Raw genomic sequence first — 15,361 nt, 5'->3', positions numbered from 1 at the left:
TGATGATGTGACTCTTCTTGTCAGTTGACTGCCTTGGTTCTCTTGAAGTTGAGTAGTATGTTGATGATGTGACTCTTCTTGTCAGTTGACTAGGGGCGGTCGGGTAGCCTAGTGGTTAAAGCGTTCGCTCGTCACGCCGAAGGCCCGGGTTCGATTCCAGACATGGGTACAAAGTGTGAAGCCCATTTCTGGTGTCCCCCGCCGTGATATTGCTGGAATATTGCTAAAAGCGGCGCAAAACCATACTCACTCACTGTCAGTTGACTGCCTTGGTGCTCTTGAAGTTGAGTAGTATGTTGATGATGTGACTCTTCTTGTCAGTTGACTGCCTTGGTTCTCTTGAAGTTGAGTAGTATGTTGATGATGTGACTCTTCTTGTCAGTTGACTGCCTTGGTTGTCTTGAAGTTGGGTAAGTTGAGTAATATGTTGACGTTGTGACTCTTCTTGTCAGTTGACTGCCTTGGTTGTCTTGAAGTTGGGTAAGTTGAGTAGTATGTTGATGATGTGACTCTTCTTGTCAGTTGACTGCCTTGGTTGTCTTGAAGTTGGGTAAGTTGAGTAGTATGTTGATGATGTGACTCTTCTTGTCAGTTGACTGCCTTGGTTGTCTTGAAGTTGGGTAAGTTGAGTAGTATGTTGATGATGTGACTCTTCTTGTCAGTTGACTGCCTTGGTTGTCTTGAAGTTGGGTAAGTTGAATAATATGTTGATGATGTGACTCTTCTTGTCAGTTGACTGCCTTGGTTGTCTTGAAGTTGGGTAAGTTGAGTAGTATGTTGATGATGTGACTCTTCTTGTCAGTTGACTGCCTTGGTTGTCTTGAAGTTGGGTAAGTTGAATAATATGTTGATGATGTCTCTTCTTTGTCTGTTGAATCCTTTGGTTGTCTTGAAGTTGGGTAAGTTATGTAATCAGATGATGATGTGATTCTTCTTGTCAATTGACTGCCTTGGTTGTCTTGAAGTTGGGTAAGTTGAGTAGTATGTTGATGATGTGACTCTTCTTGTCAGTTGACTGCCTTGGTTGTCTTGAAGTTGGGTAAGTTGAGTAGTATGTTGATGATGTGACTCTTCTTGTCAGTTGACTGCCTTGGTTGTCTTTAAGGAGGGTTAGTTGAATAATATGTTGATGATGTGACTCTTCTTTGTCTGTTGAATCCTTTGGTTGTCTTGAAGTTGGGTAAGTTATGTAATCAGATGATGATGTGATTCTTCTTGTCAATTGACTGCCTTGGTTGTCTTGAAGTTGGGTAAGTTGAGTAGTATGTTGATGATGTGACTCTTCTTGTCAGTTGACTGCCTTGGTTGTCTTGAAGTTGGGTAAGTTGAGTAGTATGTTGATGATGTGACTCTTCTTGTCAGTTGACTGCCTTGGTTGTCTTGAAGTTGGGTAAGTTGAGTAGTATGTTGATGATGTGACTCTTCTTGTCAGTTGACTGCCTTGGTTGTCTTGAAGTTGGGTAAGTTGAATAATATGTTGATGATGTGACTCTTCTTGTCAGTTGACTGCCTTGGTTGTCTTGAAGTTGGGTAAGTTGAGTAGTATGTTGATGATGTGACTCTTCTTGTCAGTTGACTGCCTTGGTTGTCTTGAAGTTGGGTAAGTTGAATAATATGTTGATGATGTCTCTTCTTTGTCTGTTGAATCCTTTGGTTGTCTTGAAGTTGGGTAAGTTATGTAATCAGATGATGATGTGATTCTTCTTGTCAATTGACTGCCTTGGTTGTCTTGAAGTTGGGTAAGTTGAGTAGTATGTTGATGATGTGACTCTTCTTGTCAGTTGACTGCCTTGGTTGTCTTGAAGTTGGGTAAGTTGAGTAGTATGTTGATGATGTGACTCTTCTTGTCAGTTGACTGCCTTGGTTGTCTTGAAGTTGGGTAAGTTGAGTAGTATGTTGATGATGTGACTCTTCTTGTCAGTTGACTGCCTTGGTTCTCTTGAAGTTGAGTAGTATGTTGATGATGTGACTCTTCTTGTCAGTTGACTGCCTTGGTTGTCTTGAAGTTGGGTAAGTTGAGTAGTATGTTGATGATGTGACTCTTCTTGTCAGTTGACTGCCTTGGTTGTCTTGAAGTTGACTAGTATGTTGATGATGTGACTCTTCTTGTCAGTTGACTGCCTTGGTTCTCTTGAAGTTGAGTAGTATGTTGATGATGTGACTCTTCTTGTCAGTTGACTAGGGGCGGTCGGGTAGCCTAGTGGTTAAAGCGTTCGCTCGTCACGCCGAAGGCCCGGGTTCGATTCCAGACATGGGTACAAAGTGTGAAGCCCATTTCTGGTGTCCCCCGCCGTGATATTGCTGGAATATTGCTAAAAGCGGCGCAAAACCATACTCACTCACTGTCAGTTGACTGCCTTGGTGCTCTTGAAGTTGAGTAGTATGTTGATGATGTGACTCTTCTTGTCAGTTGACTGCCTTGGTTCTCTTGAAGTTGAGTAGTATGTTGATGATGTGACTCTTCTTGTCAGTTGACTGCCTTGGTTGTCTTGAAGTTGGGTAAGTTGAGTAATATGTTGACGTTGTGACTCTTCTTGTCAGTTGACTGCCTTGGTTGTCTTGAAGTTGGGTAAGTTGAGTAGTATGTTGATGATGTGACTCTTCTTGTCAGTTGACTGCCTTGGTTGTCTTGAAGTTGGGTAAGTTGAGTAGTATGTTGATGATGTGACTCTTCTTGTCAGTTGACTGCCTTGGTTGTCTTGAAGTTGGGTAAGTTGAGTAGTATGTTGATGATGTGACTCTTCTTGTCAGTTGACTGCCTTGGTTGTCTTGAAGTTGGGTAAGTTGAATAATATGTTGATGATGTGACTCTTCTTGTCAGTTGACTGCCTTGGTTGTCTTGAAGTTGGGTAAGTTGAGTAGTATGTTGATGATGTGACTCTTCTTGTCAGTTGACTGCCTTGGTTGTCTTGAAGTTGGGTAAGTTGAATAATATGTTGATGATGTCTCTTCTTTGTCTGTTGAATCCTTTGGTTGTCTTGAAGTTGGGTAAGTTATGTAATCAGATGATGATGTGATTCTTCTTGTCAATTGACTGCCTTGGTTGTCTTGAAGTTGGGTAAGTTGAGTAGTATGTTGATGATGTGACTCTTCTTGTCAGTTGACTGCCTTGGTTGTCTTGAAGTTGGGTAAGTTGAGTAGTATGTTGATGATGTGACTCTTCTTGTCAGTTGACTGCCTTGGTTGTCTTTAAGGAGGGTTAGTTGAATAATATGTTGATGATGTGACTCTTCTTTGTCTGTTGAATCCTTTGGTTGTCTTGAAGTTGGGTAAGTTATGTAATCAGATGATGATGTGATTCTTCTTGTCAATTGACTGCCTTGGTTGTCTTGAAGTTGGGTAAGTTGAGTAGTATGTTGATGATGTGACTCTTCTTGTCAGTTGACTGCCTTGGTTGTCTTGAAGTTGGGTAAGTTGAGTAGTATGTTGATGATGTGACTCTTCTTGTCAGTTGACTGCCTTGGTTGTCTTGAAGTTGGGTAAGTTGAGTAGTATGTTGATGATGTGACTCTTCTTGTCAGTTGACTGCCTTGGTTGTCTTGAAGTTGGGTAAGTTGAATAATATGTTGATGATGTGACTCTTCTTGTCAGTTGACTGCCTTGGTTGTCTTGAAGTTGGGTAAGTTGAGTAGTATGTTGATGATGTGACTCTTCTTGTCAGTTGACTGCCTTGGTTGTCTTGAAGTTGGGTAAGTTGAATAATATGTTGATGATGTCTCTTCTTTGTCTGTTGAATCCTTTGGTTGTCTTGAAGTTGGGTAAGTTATGTAATCAGATGATGATGTGATTCTTCTTGTCAATTGACTGCCTTGGTTGTCTTGAAGTTGGGTAAGTTGAGTAGTATGTTGATGATGTGACTCTTCTTGTCAGTTGACTGCCTTGGTTGTCTTGAAGTTGGGTAAGTTGAGTAGTATGTTGATGATGTGACTCTTCTTGTCAGTTGACTGCCTTGGTTGTCTTGAAGTTGGGTAAGTTGAGTAGTATGTTGATGATGTGACTCTTCTTGTCAGTTGACTGCCTTGGTTGTCTTGAAGTTGACTAGTATGTTGATGATGTGATTCTTCTTGTCAATTGACTGCCTTGGTTGTCTTGAAGTTGGGTAAGTTGAACAATATGTTGATGATGTGACTCTTCTTGTCAGTTGACTGCCTTGGTTCTCTTGAAGTTGAGTAGTATGTTGATGATGTGACTCTTTTTGTCAGTTGACTGCCTTGGTTGTCTTGAAGTTGGGTAAGTTGAATAATATGTTGATGATGTGACTCTTCTTGTCAGTTGACTGCCTTGGTTGTCTTGAAGTTGGGGAAGTTGAGTAGTATGTTGATGATGTGACTCTTCTTGTCAGTTGACTGCCTTGGTTGTCTTGAAGTTGGGTAAGTTGAGTAGTATGTTGATGATGTGACTCTTCTTGTCAGTTGACTGCCTTGGTTGTCTTGAAGTTGGGTAAGTTGAGTAGTATGTTGATGATGTGACTCTTCTTGTCAGTTGACTGCCTTGGTTGTCTTGAAGTTGGGTAAGTTGAGTAGTATGTTGATGATGTGACTCTTCTTGTCAGTTGACTGCCTGGGTTCTCTTGAAGTTGAGTAGTATGTTGATGATGTGACTCTTCTTGTCAGTTGACTGCCTTGGTTGTCTTGAAGTTGAGTAGTATGTTGATGATGTGACTCTCCTTGTCAGTTGACTGCCTTGGTTGTCTTGAAGTTGGGTAAGTTGAGTAGTATGTTGATGATGTGACTCTTCTTGTCAGTTGACTGCCTTGGTTGTCTTGAAGTTGAGTAGTATGTTGATGATGTGACTCTTCTTGTCAGTTGACTGCCTTGGTTGTCTTGAAGTTGAGTAGTATGTTGATGATGTGACTCTTCTTGTCAGTTGACTGCCTTGGTTCTCTTGAAGTTGAGTAGTATGTTGATGATGTGACTCTTCTTGTCAGTTGACTGCCTTGGTTCTCTTGAAGTTGAGTAGTATGTTGATGATGTGACTCTTCTTGTCAGTTGACTGCCTTGGTTGTCTTGAAGTTGGGTAAGTTGAGTAGTATGTTGATGATGTGACTCTTCTTGTCAGTTGACTGCCTTGGTTGTCTTGAAGTTGGGTAAGTTGAGTAGTATGTTGATGATGTGACTCTTCTTGTCAGTTGACTGCCTTGGTTGTCTTGAAGTTGGGTAAGTTGAGTAGTATGTTGATGATGTGACTCTTCTTGTCAGTTGACTGCCTTGGTTCTCTTGAAGTTGAGTAGTATGTTGATGATGTGACTCTTCTTGTCAGTTGACTGCCTTGGTTGTCTTGAAGTTGGGTAAGTTGAGTAGTATGTTGATGATGTGACTCTTCTTGTCAGTTGACTGCCTTGGTTGTCTTGAAGTTGACTAGTATGTTGATGATGTGACTCTTCTTGTCAGTTGACTGCCTTGGTTCTCTTGAAGTTGAGTAGTATGTTGATGATGTGACTCTTCTTGTCAGTTGACTAGGGGCGGTCGGGTAGCCTAGTGGTTAAAGCGTTCGCTCGTCACGCCGAAGGCCCGGGTTCGATTCCAGACATGGGTACAATGTGTGAAGCCCATTTCTGGTGTCCCCCGCCGTGATATTGCTGGAATATTGCTAAAAGCGGCACAAAACCATACTCACTCACTGTCAGTTGACTGCCTTGGTGCTCTTGAAGTTGAGTAGTATGTTGATGATGTGACTCTTCTTGTCAGTTGACTGCCTTGGTTCTCTTGAAGTTGAGTAGTATGTTGATGATGTGACTCTTCTTGTCAGTTGACTGCCTTGGTTGTCTTGAAGTTGGGTAAGTTGAGTAGTATGTTGATGATGTGACACTTCTTGGCTGTTGACTGCCTTGGTTGTCTTGAAGTTGGGTAAGTTGAGTAGTATGTTGATGATGTGACTCTTCTTGTCAGTTGACTGCCTTGGTTGTCTTGAAGTTGGGTAAGTTGAGTAGTATGTTGATGATGTGACTCTTCTTGTCAGTTGACTGCCTTGGTTCTCTTGAAGTTGAGTAGTATGTTGATGATGTGACTCTTTTTTTCAGTTGACTGCCTTGGTTGTCTTGAAGTTGGGTAAGTTGAGTAGTATGTTGATGATGTGACTCTTCTTGTCAGTTGACTGCCTTGGTTGTCTTGAAGTTGGGTAAGTTGAGTAGTATGTTGATGATGTGACTCTTCTTGTCAGTTGACTGCCTTGGTTGTCTTGAAGTTGGGTAAGTTGAATAATATGTTGATGATGTGACTCTTCTTTGTCTGTTGAATCCTTTGGTTGTCTTGAAGTTGGGTAAGTTATGTAATCAGATGATGATGTGATTCTTCTTGTCAATTGACTGCCTTGGTTGCCTTGAAGTTGGGTAAGTTGAGTAGTATGTTGATGATGTGACTCTTCTTGTCAGTTGACTGCCTTGGTTGTCTTGAAGTTGGGTAAGTTGAGTAGTATGTTGATGATGTGACTCTTCTTGTCAGTTGACTGCCTTGGTTGTCTTGAAGTTGAGTAGTATGTTGATGATGTGACTCTTCTTGTCAGTTGACTGCCTTGGTTGTCTTGAAGTTGAGTAGTATGTTGATGATGTGACTCTTCTTGTCAGTTGACTGCCTTGGTTCTCTTGAAGTTGAGTAGTATGTTGATGATGTGACTCTTCTTGTCAGTTGACTGCCTTGGTTCTCTTGAAGTTGAGTAGTATGTTGATGATGTGACTCTTCTTGTCAGTTGACTGCCTTGGTTCTCTTGAAGTTGAGTAGTATGTTGATGATGTGACTCTTCTTGTCAGTTGACTGCCTTGGTTGTCTTGAAGTTGGGTAAGTTGAGTAGTATGTTGATGATGTGACTCTTCTTGTCAGTTGACTGCCTTGGTTGTCTTGAAGTTGGGTAAGTTGAGTAGTATGTTGATGATGTGACTCTTCTTGTCAGTTGACTGCCTTGGTTCTCTTGAAGTTGAGTAGTATGTTGATGATGTGACTCTTCTTGTCAGTTGACTGCCTTGGTTGTCTTGAAGTTGGGTAAGTTGAGTAGTATGTTGATGATGTGACTCTTCTTGTCAGTTGACTGCCTTGGTTGTCTTGAAGTTGACTAGTATGTTGATGATGTGACTCTTCTTGTCAGTTGACTGCCTTGGTTCTCTTGAAGTTGAGTAGTATGTTGATGATGTGACTCTTCTTGTCAGTTGACTAGGGGCGGTCGGGTAGCCTAGTGGTTAAAGCGTTCGCTCGTCACGCCGAAGGCCCGGGTTCGATTCCAGACATGGGTACAAAGTGTGAAGCCCATTTCTGGTGTCCCCCGCCGTGATATTGCTGGAATATTGCTAAAAGCGGCGCAAAACCATACTCACTCACTGTCAGTTGACTGCCTTGGTGCTCTTGAAGTTGAGTAGTATGTTGATGATGTGACTCTTCTTGTCAGTTGACTGCCTTGGTTCTCTTGAAGTTGAGTAGTATGTTGATGATGTGACTCTTCTTGTCAGTTGACTGCCTTGGTTGTCTTGAAGTTGGGTAAGTTGAGTAATATGTTGACGTTGTGACTCTTCTTGTCAGTTGACTGCCTTGGTTGTCTTGAAGTTGGGTAAGTTGAGTAGTATGTTGATGATGTGACTCTTCTTGTCAGTTGACTGCCTTGGTTGTCTTGAAGTTGGGTAAGTTGAGTAGTATGTTGATGATGTGACTCTTCTTGTCAGTTGACTGCCTTGGTTGTCTTGAAGTTGGGTAAGTTGAGTAGTATGTTGATGATGTGACTCTTCTTGTCAGTTGACTGCCTTGGTTCTCTTGCAGTTGAGTAGTATGTTGATGATGTGACTCTTCTTGTCAGTTGACTGCCTTGGTTGTCTTGAAGTTGGGTAAGTTGAGTAGTATGTTGATGATGTGACTCTTCTTGTCAGTTGACTGCCTTGGTTGTCTTGAAGTTGGGTAAGTTGAGTAGTATGTTGATGATGTGACTCTTCTTGTCAGTTGACTGCCTTGGTTCTCTTGAAGTTGAGTAGTATGTTGATGATGTGACTCTTCTTGTCAGTTGACTGCCTTGGTTGTCTTGAAGTTGGGTAAGTTGAGTAGTATGTTGATGATGTGACTCTTCTTGTCAGTTGACTGCCTTGGTTGTCTTGAAGTTGGGTAAGTTGAGTAGTATGTTGATGATGTGACTCTTCTTGTCAGTTGACTGCCTTGGTTCTCTTGCAGTTGAGTAGTATGTTGATGATGTGACTCTTCTTGTCAGTTGACTAGGGGCGGTCGGGTAGCCTAGTGGTTAAAGCGTTCGCTCGTCACGCCGAAGGCCCGGGTTCGATTCCAGACATGGGTACAATGTGTGAAGCCCATTTCTGGTGTCCCCCGCCGTGATATTGCTGGAATATTGCTAAAAGCGGCGCAAAACCATACTCACTCACTGTCAGTTGACTGCCTTGGTGCTCTTGAAGTTGAGTAGTATGTTGATGATGTGACTCTTCTTGTCAGTTGACTGCCTTGGTTCTCTTGAAGTTGAGTAGTATGTTGATGATGTGACTCTTCTTGTCAGTTGACTGCCTTGGTTGTCTTGAAGTTGGGTAAGTTGAGTAATATGTTGACGTTGTGACTCTTCTTGTCAGTTGACTGCCTTGGTTGTCTTGAAGTTGGGTAAGTTGAGTAGTATGTTGATGATGTGACTCTTCTTGTCAGTTGACTGCCTTGGTTGTCTTGAAGTTGGGTAAGTTGAGTAGTATGTTGATGATGTGACTCTTCTTGTCAGTTGACTGCCTTGGTTGTCTTGAAGTTGGGTAAGTTGAGTAGTATGTTGATGATGTGACTCTTCTTGTCAGTTGACTGCCTTGGTTCTCTTGCAGTTGAGTAGTATGTTGATGATGTGACTCTTCTTGTCAGTTGACTGCCTTGGTTGTCTTGAAGTTGGGTAAGTTGAGTAGTATGTTGATGATGTGACTCTTCTTGTCAGTTGACTGCCTTGGTTGTCTTGAAGTTGGGTAAGTTGAGTAGTATGTTGATGATGTGACTCTTCTTGTCAGTTGACTGCCTTGGTTCTCTTGCAGTTGAGTAGTATGTTGATGATGTGACTCTTCTTGTCAGTTGACTGCCTTGGTTGTCTTGAAGTTGGGTAAGTTGAGTAGTATGTTGATGATGTGACTCTTCTTGTCAATTGACTGCCTTGGTTGTCTTGAATTTGGGTAAGTTGAACAATATGTTGATGATGTGACTCTTCTTGTCAGTTGACTGCCTTGGTTGTCTTGAAGTTGGGTAAGTTGAGTAGTATGTTGATGATGTGACTCTTCTTGTCAGTTGACTGCCTTGGTTGTCTTGAAGTTGAGTAGTATGTTGATGATGTGACTCTTCTTGTCAGTTGACTGCCTTGGTTCTCTTGAAGTTGAGTAGTATGTTGATGATGTGACTCTTCTTGTCAGTTGATTGCCTTGGTTCTCTTGAAGTTGAGTAATATGTTGATGATGTGACTCTTCTTGTCAGTTGACTGCCTTGGTTCTCTTGAAGTTGGGTAAGTTGAGTAATATGTTGATGATGTGACTCTTCTTGTCAGTTGACTGCCTTGGTTGTCTTGAAGTTGGGTAAGTTGAGTAGTATGTTGATGATGTGACTCTTCTTGGCTGTTGAATCCTTTGGTTGTCTTGAAGTTGGGTAAGTTATGTAATCAGATGATGATGTGATTCTTCTTGTCAATTGACTGCCTTGGTTGTCTTGAAGTTGGGTAAGTTGAGTAGTATGTTGATGATGTGACTCTTCTTGTCAGTTGACTGCCTTGGTTGTCTTGAAGTTGGGTAAGTTGAGTAGTATGTTGATGATGTGACTCTTCTTGTCAGTTGACTGCCTTGGTTGTCTTGAAGTTGGGTAAGTTGAGTAGTATGTTGATGTGACTTTTCTTGGCTGTTGAATCCTTTGGTTGTCTTGAAGTTGGGTAAGTTATGTAATCAGATGATGATGTGATTCTTCTTGTCAATTGACTGCCTTGGTTGTCTTGAAGTTGGGTAAGTTGAGTAGTATGTTGATGATGTGACTCTTCTTGTCAATTAACTGCCTTGGTAGTCTTGAAGTTGGGTAAGTTGAGTAATATGTTGATGATGTGACTCTTCTTGGCTGTTGAATTCTTTGGTTGTCTTGAAGTTGGGTAAGTTATGTAATCAGATGATGATGTGATTCTTCTTGTCAATTGACTGCCTTGGTTGTCTTGAAGTTGGGTAAGTTATGTAATCAGATGATGATGTGATTCTTCTTTGCTGTTGAATGCCTTGGATATCTTGAAGTTGGGTAAGTTATGTAATCAGATGATGATGTGATTCTTCTTGGCTGTTGAATGCCTTGGATTTCTTGAAGTTGGGTAAGTTATGTAATCAGATGATGATGTGATTCTTCTTTGCTGTTGAATGCCTTGGATATCTTGAAGTTGGGTAAGTTATGTAATCAGATGATGATGTTATTCTTCTTGTCAATTGACTGCCTTGGTTGTCTTGAAGTTGGGTAAGTTGAGTAGTATGTTGATGATGTGACTCTTCTTGTCAATTAACTGCCTTGGTTGTCTTGAAGTTGGGTAAGTTGAGTAATATGTTGATGATGTGACTCTTCTTGGCTGTTGAATTCTTTGGTTGTCTTGAAGTTGGGTAAGTTATGTAATCAGATGATGATGTGATTCTTCTTGTCAATTGACTGCCTTGGTTGTCTTGAAGTTGGGTAAGTTATGTAATCAGATGATGATGTGATTCTTCTTTGCTGTTGAATGCCTTGGATATCTTGAAGTTGGGTAAGTTATGTAATCAGATGATGATGTGATTCTTCTTGGCTGTTGAATGCCTTGGATTTCTTGAAGTTGGGTAAGTTATGTAATCAGATGATGATGTGATTCTTCTTTGCTGTTGAATGCCTTGGATATCTTGAAGTTGGGTAAGTTATGTAATCAGATGATGATGTTATTCTTCTTGTCAATTGACTGCCTTGGTTGTCTTGAAGTTGGGTAAGCTGAATAATGCATTGATGATGTGACTCTTCTTGGCTGTTGAATCCTTTGGTTGTCTTGAAGTTGGGTAAGTTATGTAATCAGATGATGATGTGATTCTTCTTGTCAATTGACTGCCTTGGTTGTCTTGAAGTTTGGTAAGTTGAACAATATGTTGATGATGTGACTCTTCTTGGCTGTTGAATCCCTTGGTTGTCTTGAAGTTGGGTAAGCTGAATAATGCATTGATGTTGTGACTCTTTTTGGCAGTTGAATCCCTTGGTTGTTTTGAAGTTTCATAGCTGTATTATTAGATGATGATGTGACTTATATTCTTTGCAGGTGGATCTCTTGGTAGTTTTGACTGTTATTATTGGCAGTTGAAACCCTCTGTTGTGTAAGCTCTTCTTGGCTGTCCTTGGCAATTGACAGTGTTGGCTTTACCTCTTCTCAATCCTGTATTGTACCATCAAGAAAATCTATTTATTGTTATTTAATTGTAATCTTAAACAAAAATCTAGATTTAGAGATTTTATGACTATAAACAAGACCAAGATACATTGCACTTAGCATTACCTTTTGTAAAATGCTTTTTATGATTCATAGTCATGTTAATGTGTTGGAACAGTTAAATTGAGATAGTTTACTCCAAATTTGATTCCTCTCTGTCAATACCTTGCAAACCATCCATTATACATACTAGGTCAGATAAACCCTGAGGAAATGTTGAGGACTGCCTCAGTAGTTCACTCTCTTGTGTGTAGATGCAATGGTGGACAATCTGTGAAATAATCCACAACATAGCACAGCTGTTAGTATTCACAATTTGGAACTAACCCTTGGTAATACTTTTTGAGAGACAGCTCCTACAAGTGCCTAGCTCATGAGGACTTCCAAGCCTCCAAATTGTTGGCTGATTATACAGTTATCCCCTGACATGAACCCCAATCAAAGGTTGGACAGATCTTGATTAAGAGAGGTGTCTAATCAGAGTAGGAGGCCTGGTTTTCACGTTGACAGTATTCTGTAGGTGCAACAAATGATTTTGCTTATTTCTGTAACTAAAGGTATGGGTGATAATTTCAATGACGTGTTCTGCTATCAAACAATATCTGATATATTCGATGTAATAAGCGTCCACAGCGATACTTGCTAATATATTGGCTAGTGAACAATCCCACTGGCACCCTTCCAATTGATCAATGTACACAAGACTTATTTATTTGTGTATAATACGCACAGACTTTTCTTTTGTATCATTTCAGGCTGTCAGCATAAACCATGAAATTTACGATCTTTCAACTCTTTCAACAAAATTATATTCCAATAAGAGCCCGTTTCTAATTTTGAGAGCACTCTGGGCACTTATTAAGTCAAATACGGTATTGAATCCCATTGTAACCTGCTTCATTTTGATAATAGAACACAGCTTCTGATTGTTTTTGGGACTGTAAAACTGATAAGCCAGTATCTGAAATATATACCCAGAGGGCCTATTATGAAAATGTTTTCCAGGGGTCATTGACCTTGGCCCTCTTGTACTGTTATAATCTGAAGGTCTTTGCATTTTCACACATATTTTTCAAAATCTTTTTTTTTTGTCTATGAAACTTGTAGTCATATATACAGTGTTTGATTGATCATTTTTAATTTATTATTGTTTTGGCTCTGTTACTGATTAGGATATTAGGTGGCAAAATATAACTGATTCTAAAATGTGATAAAAAAAAAATCATCAGTATATCGGATCAGAACAACATCCAGTGAGTCGGTGACCTGCAGAACCTCATGACACAGATAACTGGATAGTGTTGAATACTGTCACTTTACATTCTGGTTGAAATAGATTGGAATTACATGGGTCCTTCATTTTGGGAGTCCAGGGAACTCTCAGTTGTAATTCTGGGGATGAAAGGCATGAACAGTGAAGTCCGCGGCTGGCAACATGTGGCACACTTCAAATGATGATCAAACCTGCGAAGATCCGGGTAAGAGTAGGTCTTCAGAAGCGCATGCTTGCCGTAAGAGGCGACTAAAGGAATCGGGTGGTCAGGTGGTTGATGCATGTCATTGTATCAATTGGATCTAAGCTCATGACATCAATCACTGGATTGTCTGGTCGAGACTCAATTACTTACAGACCGCCGTAATACAGCTGAAATATTGCTGAATGTGGTGTTAAACAACAAACAAACAAATAATGATCATGATGGGCTACTACTGTCAAAATGGACCAATCACAGAGCTCAATATAAAATATCTAGATGCAGTTTCCTGATAACGTTTCTTAGCATCGCATTGTGTATGATTATTGCTTATACAGTGTGCAGAATACAAAACAGAGTTCGGCTCCATACAAAGCTGCATAGGGACCATTTTTATCGTTTCGCAGTATTTGTGAGTACATGATTTGGAATATTAACAAGGTTTCCACCAAAACAAACTCGCCTTGTTTTGGTATGGGGATTCTTTATTTGTTTTATTAGACTGGAATTAAATACAGTGCACTGTTGAATGCGCCAATGTTGTGGCCTCGAATGAACTGTATTTGTAACAATGTAATCTACAGTTTTGGCAAGTATTAGTGATTCAAGCCGCCAAATTTGTTCAGGTGTCCCTGGACTTCATTGTTTGTATTTGGGGTGAAATATTTTGCATCCAGTACAACCCTGGGATGGTGAGGAATTGTGCAGGTGTAAAACATGCCGTAACCAGGGGATGTGTGAGGATACAGATGCAAATATATTAACTTCAAAATAGAATTCTTTAAATTCAGTTGCTACAATGATGCTTTTAACATTTTGAACTTAATTATTTTGGCATTTTCTCCTATTTGTAATGATTCTAGAGCAACTAAGACATTGACTGAAATTATTTTTACAAAACTTCAGAAAGGTTATTTGCTATAGTTTTAAATGAACTTGCTTACCAAACACAAATCCCTAAAGTGTTGGCTGATGATAATGCTGTGGATGTTGTTGATGGTGATGATGAAGATGATGATGATGATGATGATGGCAATGATGAAGATGAAGGCAATGATGAAGACGATGATGGCAAAAAGTGGAAGGGGAAGTCTACTTTTGCCAAGATATATTCAGTTCTATATGTAAGTTTCTGTATAATATATGAAATGTTGTACTTTCTTTCATTGAATGTTTCAATGATTACTATTGTATCACCAAATTAGTTTGTCTATTTTGCTTTTGTTTTTAAGATGTAATGGTCAGAGGTTATCTACCAGTGACATAAGAAAATACTAGAAAGTGCTAAATTGTGCCAATCAATTTCAAGTTACAAACTTTCATATTCAAACTTCTGCATCCTCATAAAACAAAGTCCTGGTTTTAAAAAGAATGAAAAAGTCACATGTTGTTAAATTATGAAACGTGTGGCCCAGTCAGACAGTGTCAGCATATTACATATTATTGTGTTAGGCTTTTGAGAAGTGTTGAAGTAACAAAGCATGGTTGAGCACCTGATTGACCTTTAATTCCGAACACTTGGAGATACGTTCTGACCAACTTGAATTTTAAGAATGGCAATCACTGCCTATTAATTCACTTCCATTATACATCTGTTGTTGTTTTTTGTTATCCATATTGAGATTACAGCTTACCTAAAGAATGGATTACCATATAAGGGTGAAATGATGATCGCAAGTCAAGAGGTATACATATATGTGATGGAAACTGACTGCCCATGAAATTACCGGTTGCAGGCATGATGTGCCAGTGGAAAGCAATAGTTTACTTGTAGCCAAACCTGTTATAAGCTGATCAAAGCTCTAATTTACTTGGCAAAGAACGAATTAACCAGTCAGTATCCTGTATATGTTTGAGAACAGAAACATGGAGGTTGTTGTATGTAATTGTTATTATTGCTTGAGATTTGATGTTATCATGCTCAATAAATCTTTTATATCTGTTGTTATCTTGTTTGGTGTCATTTTTAATTTAATATTGTAATCAAATTTTATTTACTCGAACATGTCATTTTTAGCTTACATGACAAAAAGTCAAGTGATCCATCTGGTTGTCTGTCATTAACTTTTACGTTTTGTTACATCACCTCTAAACCTACAATGCATATGAATATGAGCCTAAGCATTTATGGTCACAGCTAGGTTGTTTTATAAAAGTGCTCACGGAAGTCCAGTCTGATTTTAAGTATGGCCAACATGGTGCCCATATTGGAAAAAAACCATTAATGGCCACAACAATTTTGTTTTTAAATGTTTTGAAATTTGGTATAAGTGTAGTTAGTAGTGGGGTCTAATGTATGTTTTTGCAATGTTATAAATTTTTATCTTGATTAGACCTTTACTTTTCACCAAATACTTAATTTCTCTGAAAAGGTATTTTGGGCTCTGTAAACATCTGTAAACAACTGCTGGACTAGAGAAGCTGAAATTTGGCATACATGTTCCTATCAAAACATGCTATAGATGTTTACAACAGTCACTACATGAGGA

The 15,361-nt window shown here is 39.7% G+C and overlaps 1 protein-coding gene across 1 annotated transcript in view; it reads left to right on the top strand.

The window, feature by feature from the left end:
• Window positions 1-14,816, top strand: part of LOC124112341 — a 38,243-nt gene extending 23,427 nt beyond the window's left edge. Inside the window, exon 10 of the mRNA XM_046472408.2 lies at window positions 12,734-14,816. The gene's annotated coding sequence lies outside the window, so the exon portion shown is untranslated. The remainder of the gene's footprint in view (window positions 1-12,733) is intronic.
• Window positions 14,817-15,361: the final 545 nt, after the last annotated feature.

This window comes from Haliotis rufescens, unplaced genomic scaffold (assembly GCF_023055435.1).
Source record: "Haliotis rufescens isolate VD_foot unplaced genomic scaffold, xgHalRufe1.0.p SCAF_8, whole genome shotgun sequence".
Taxonomy (NCBI): domain Eukaryota; kingdom Metazoa; phylum Mollusca; class Gastropoda; order Lepetellida; family Haliotidae; genus Haliotis; species Haliotis rufescens.
The sequence above is the reverse complement of the archived record's forward strand: the minus strand, read 5'-3'. Positions and strand labels throughout refer to the sequence as shown.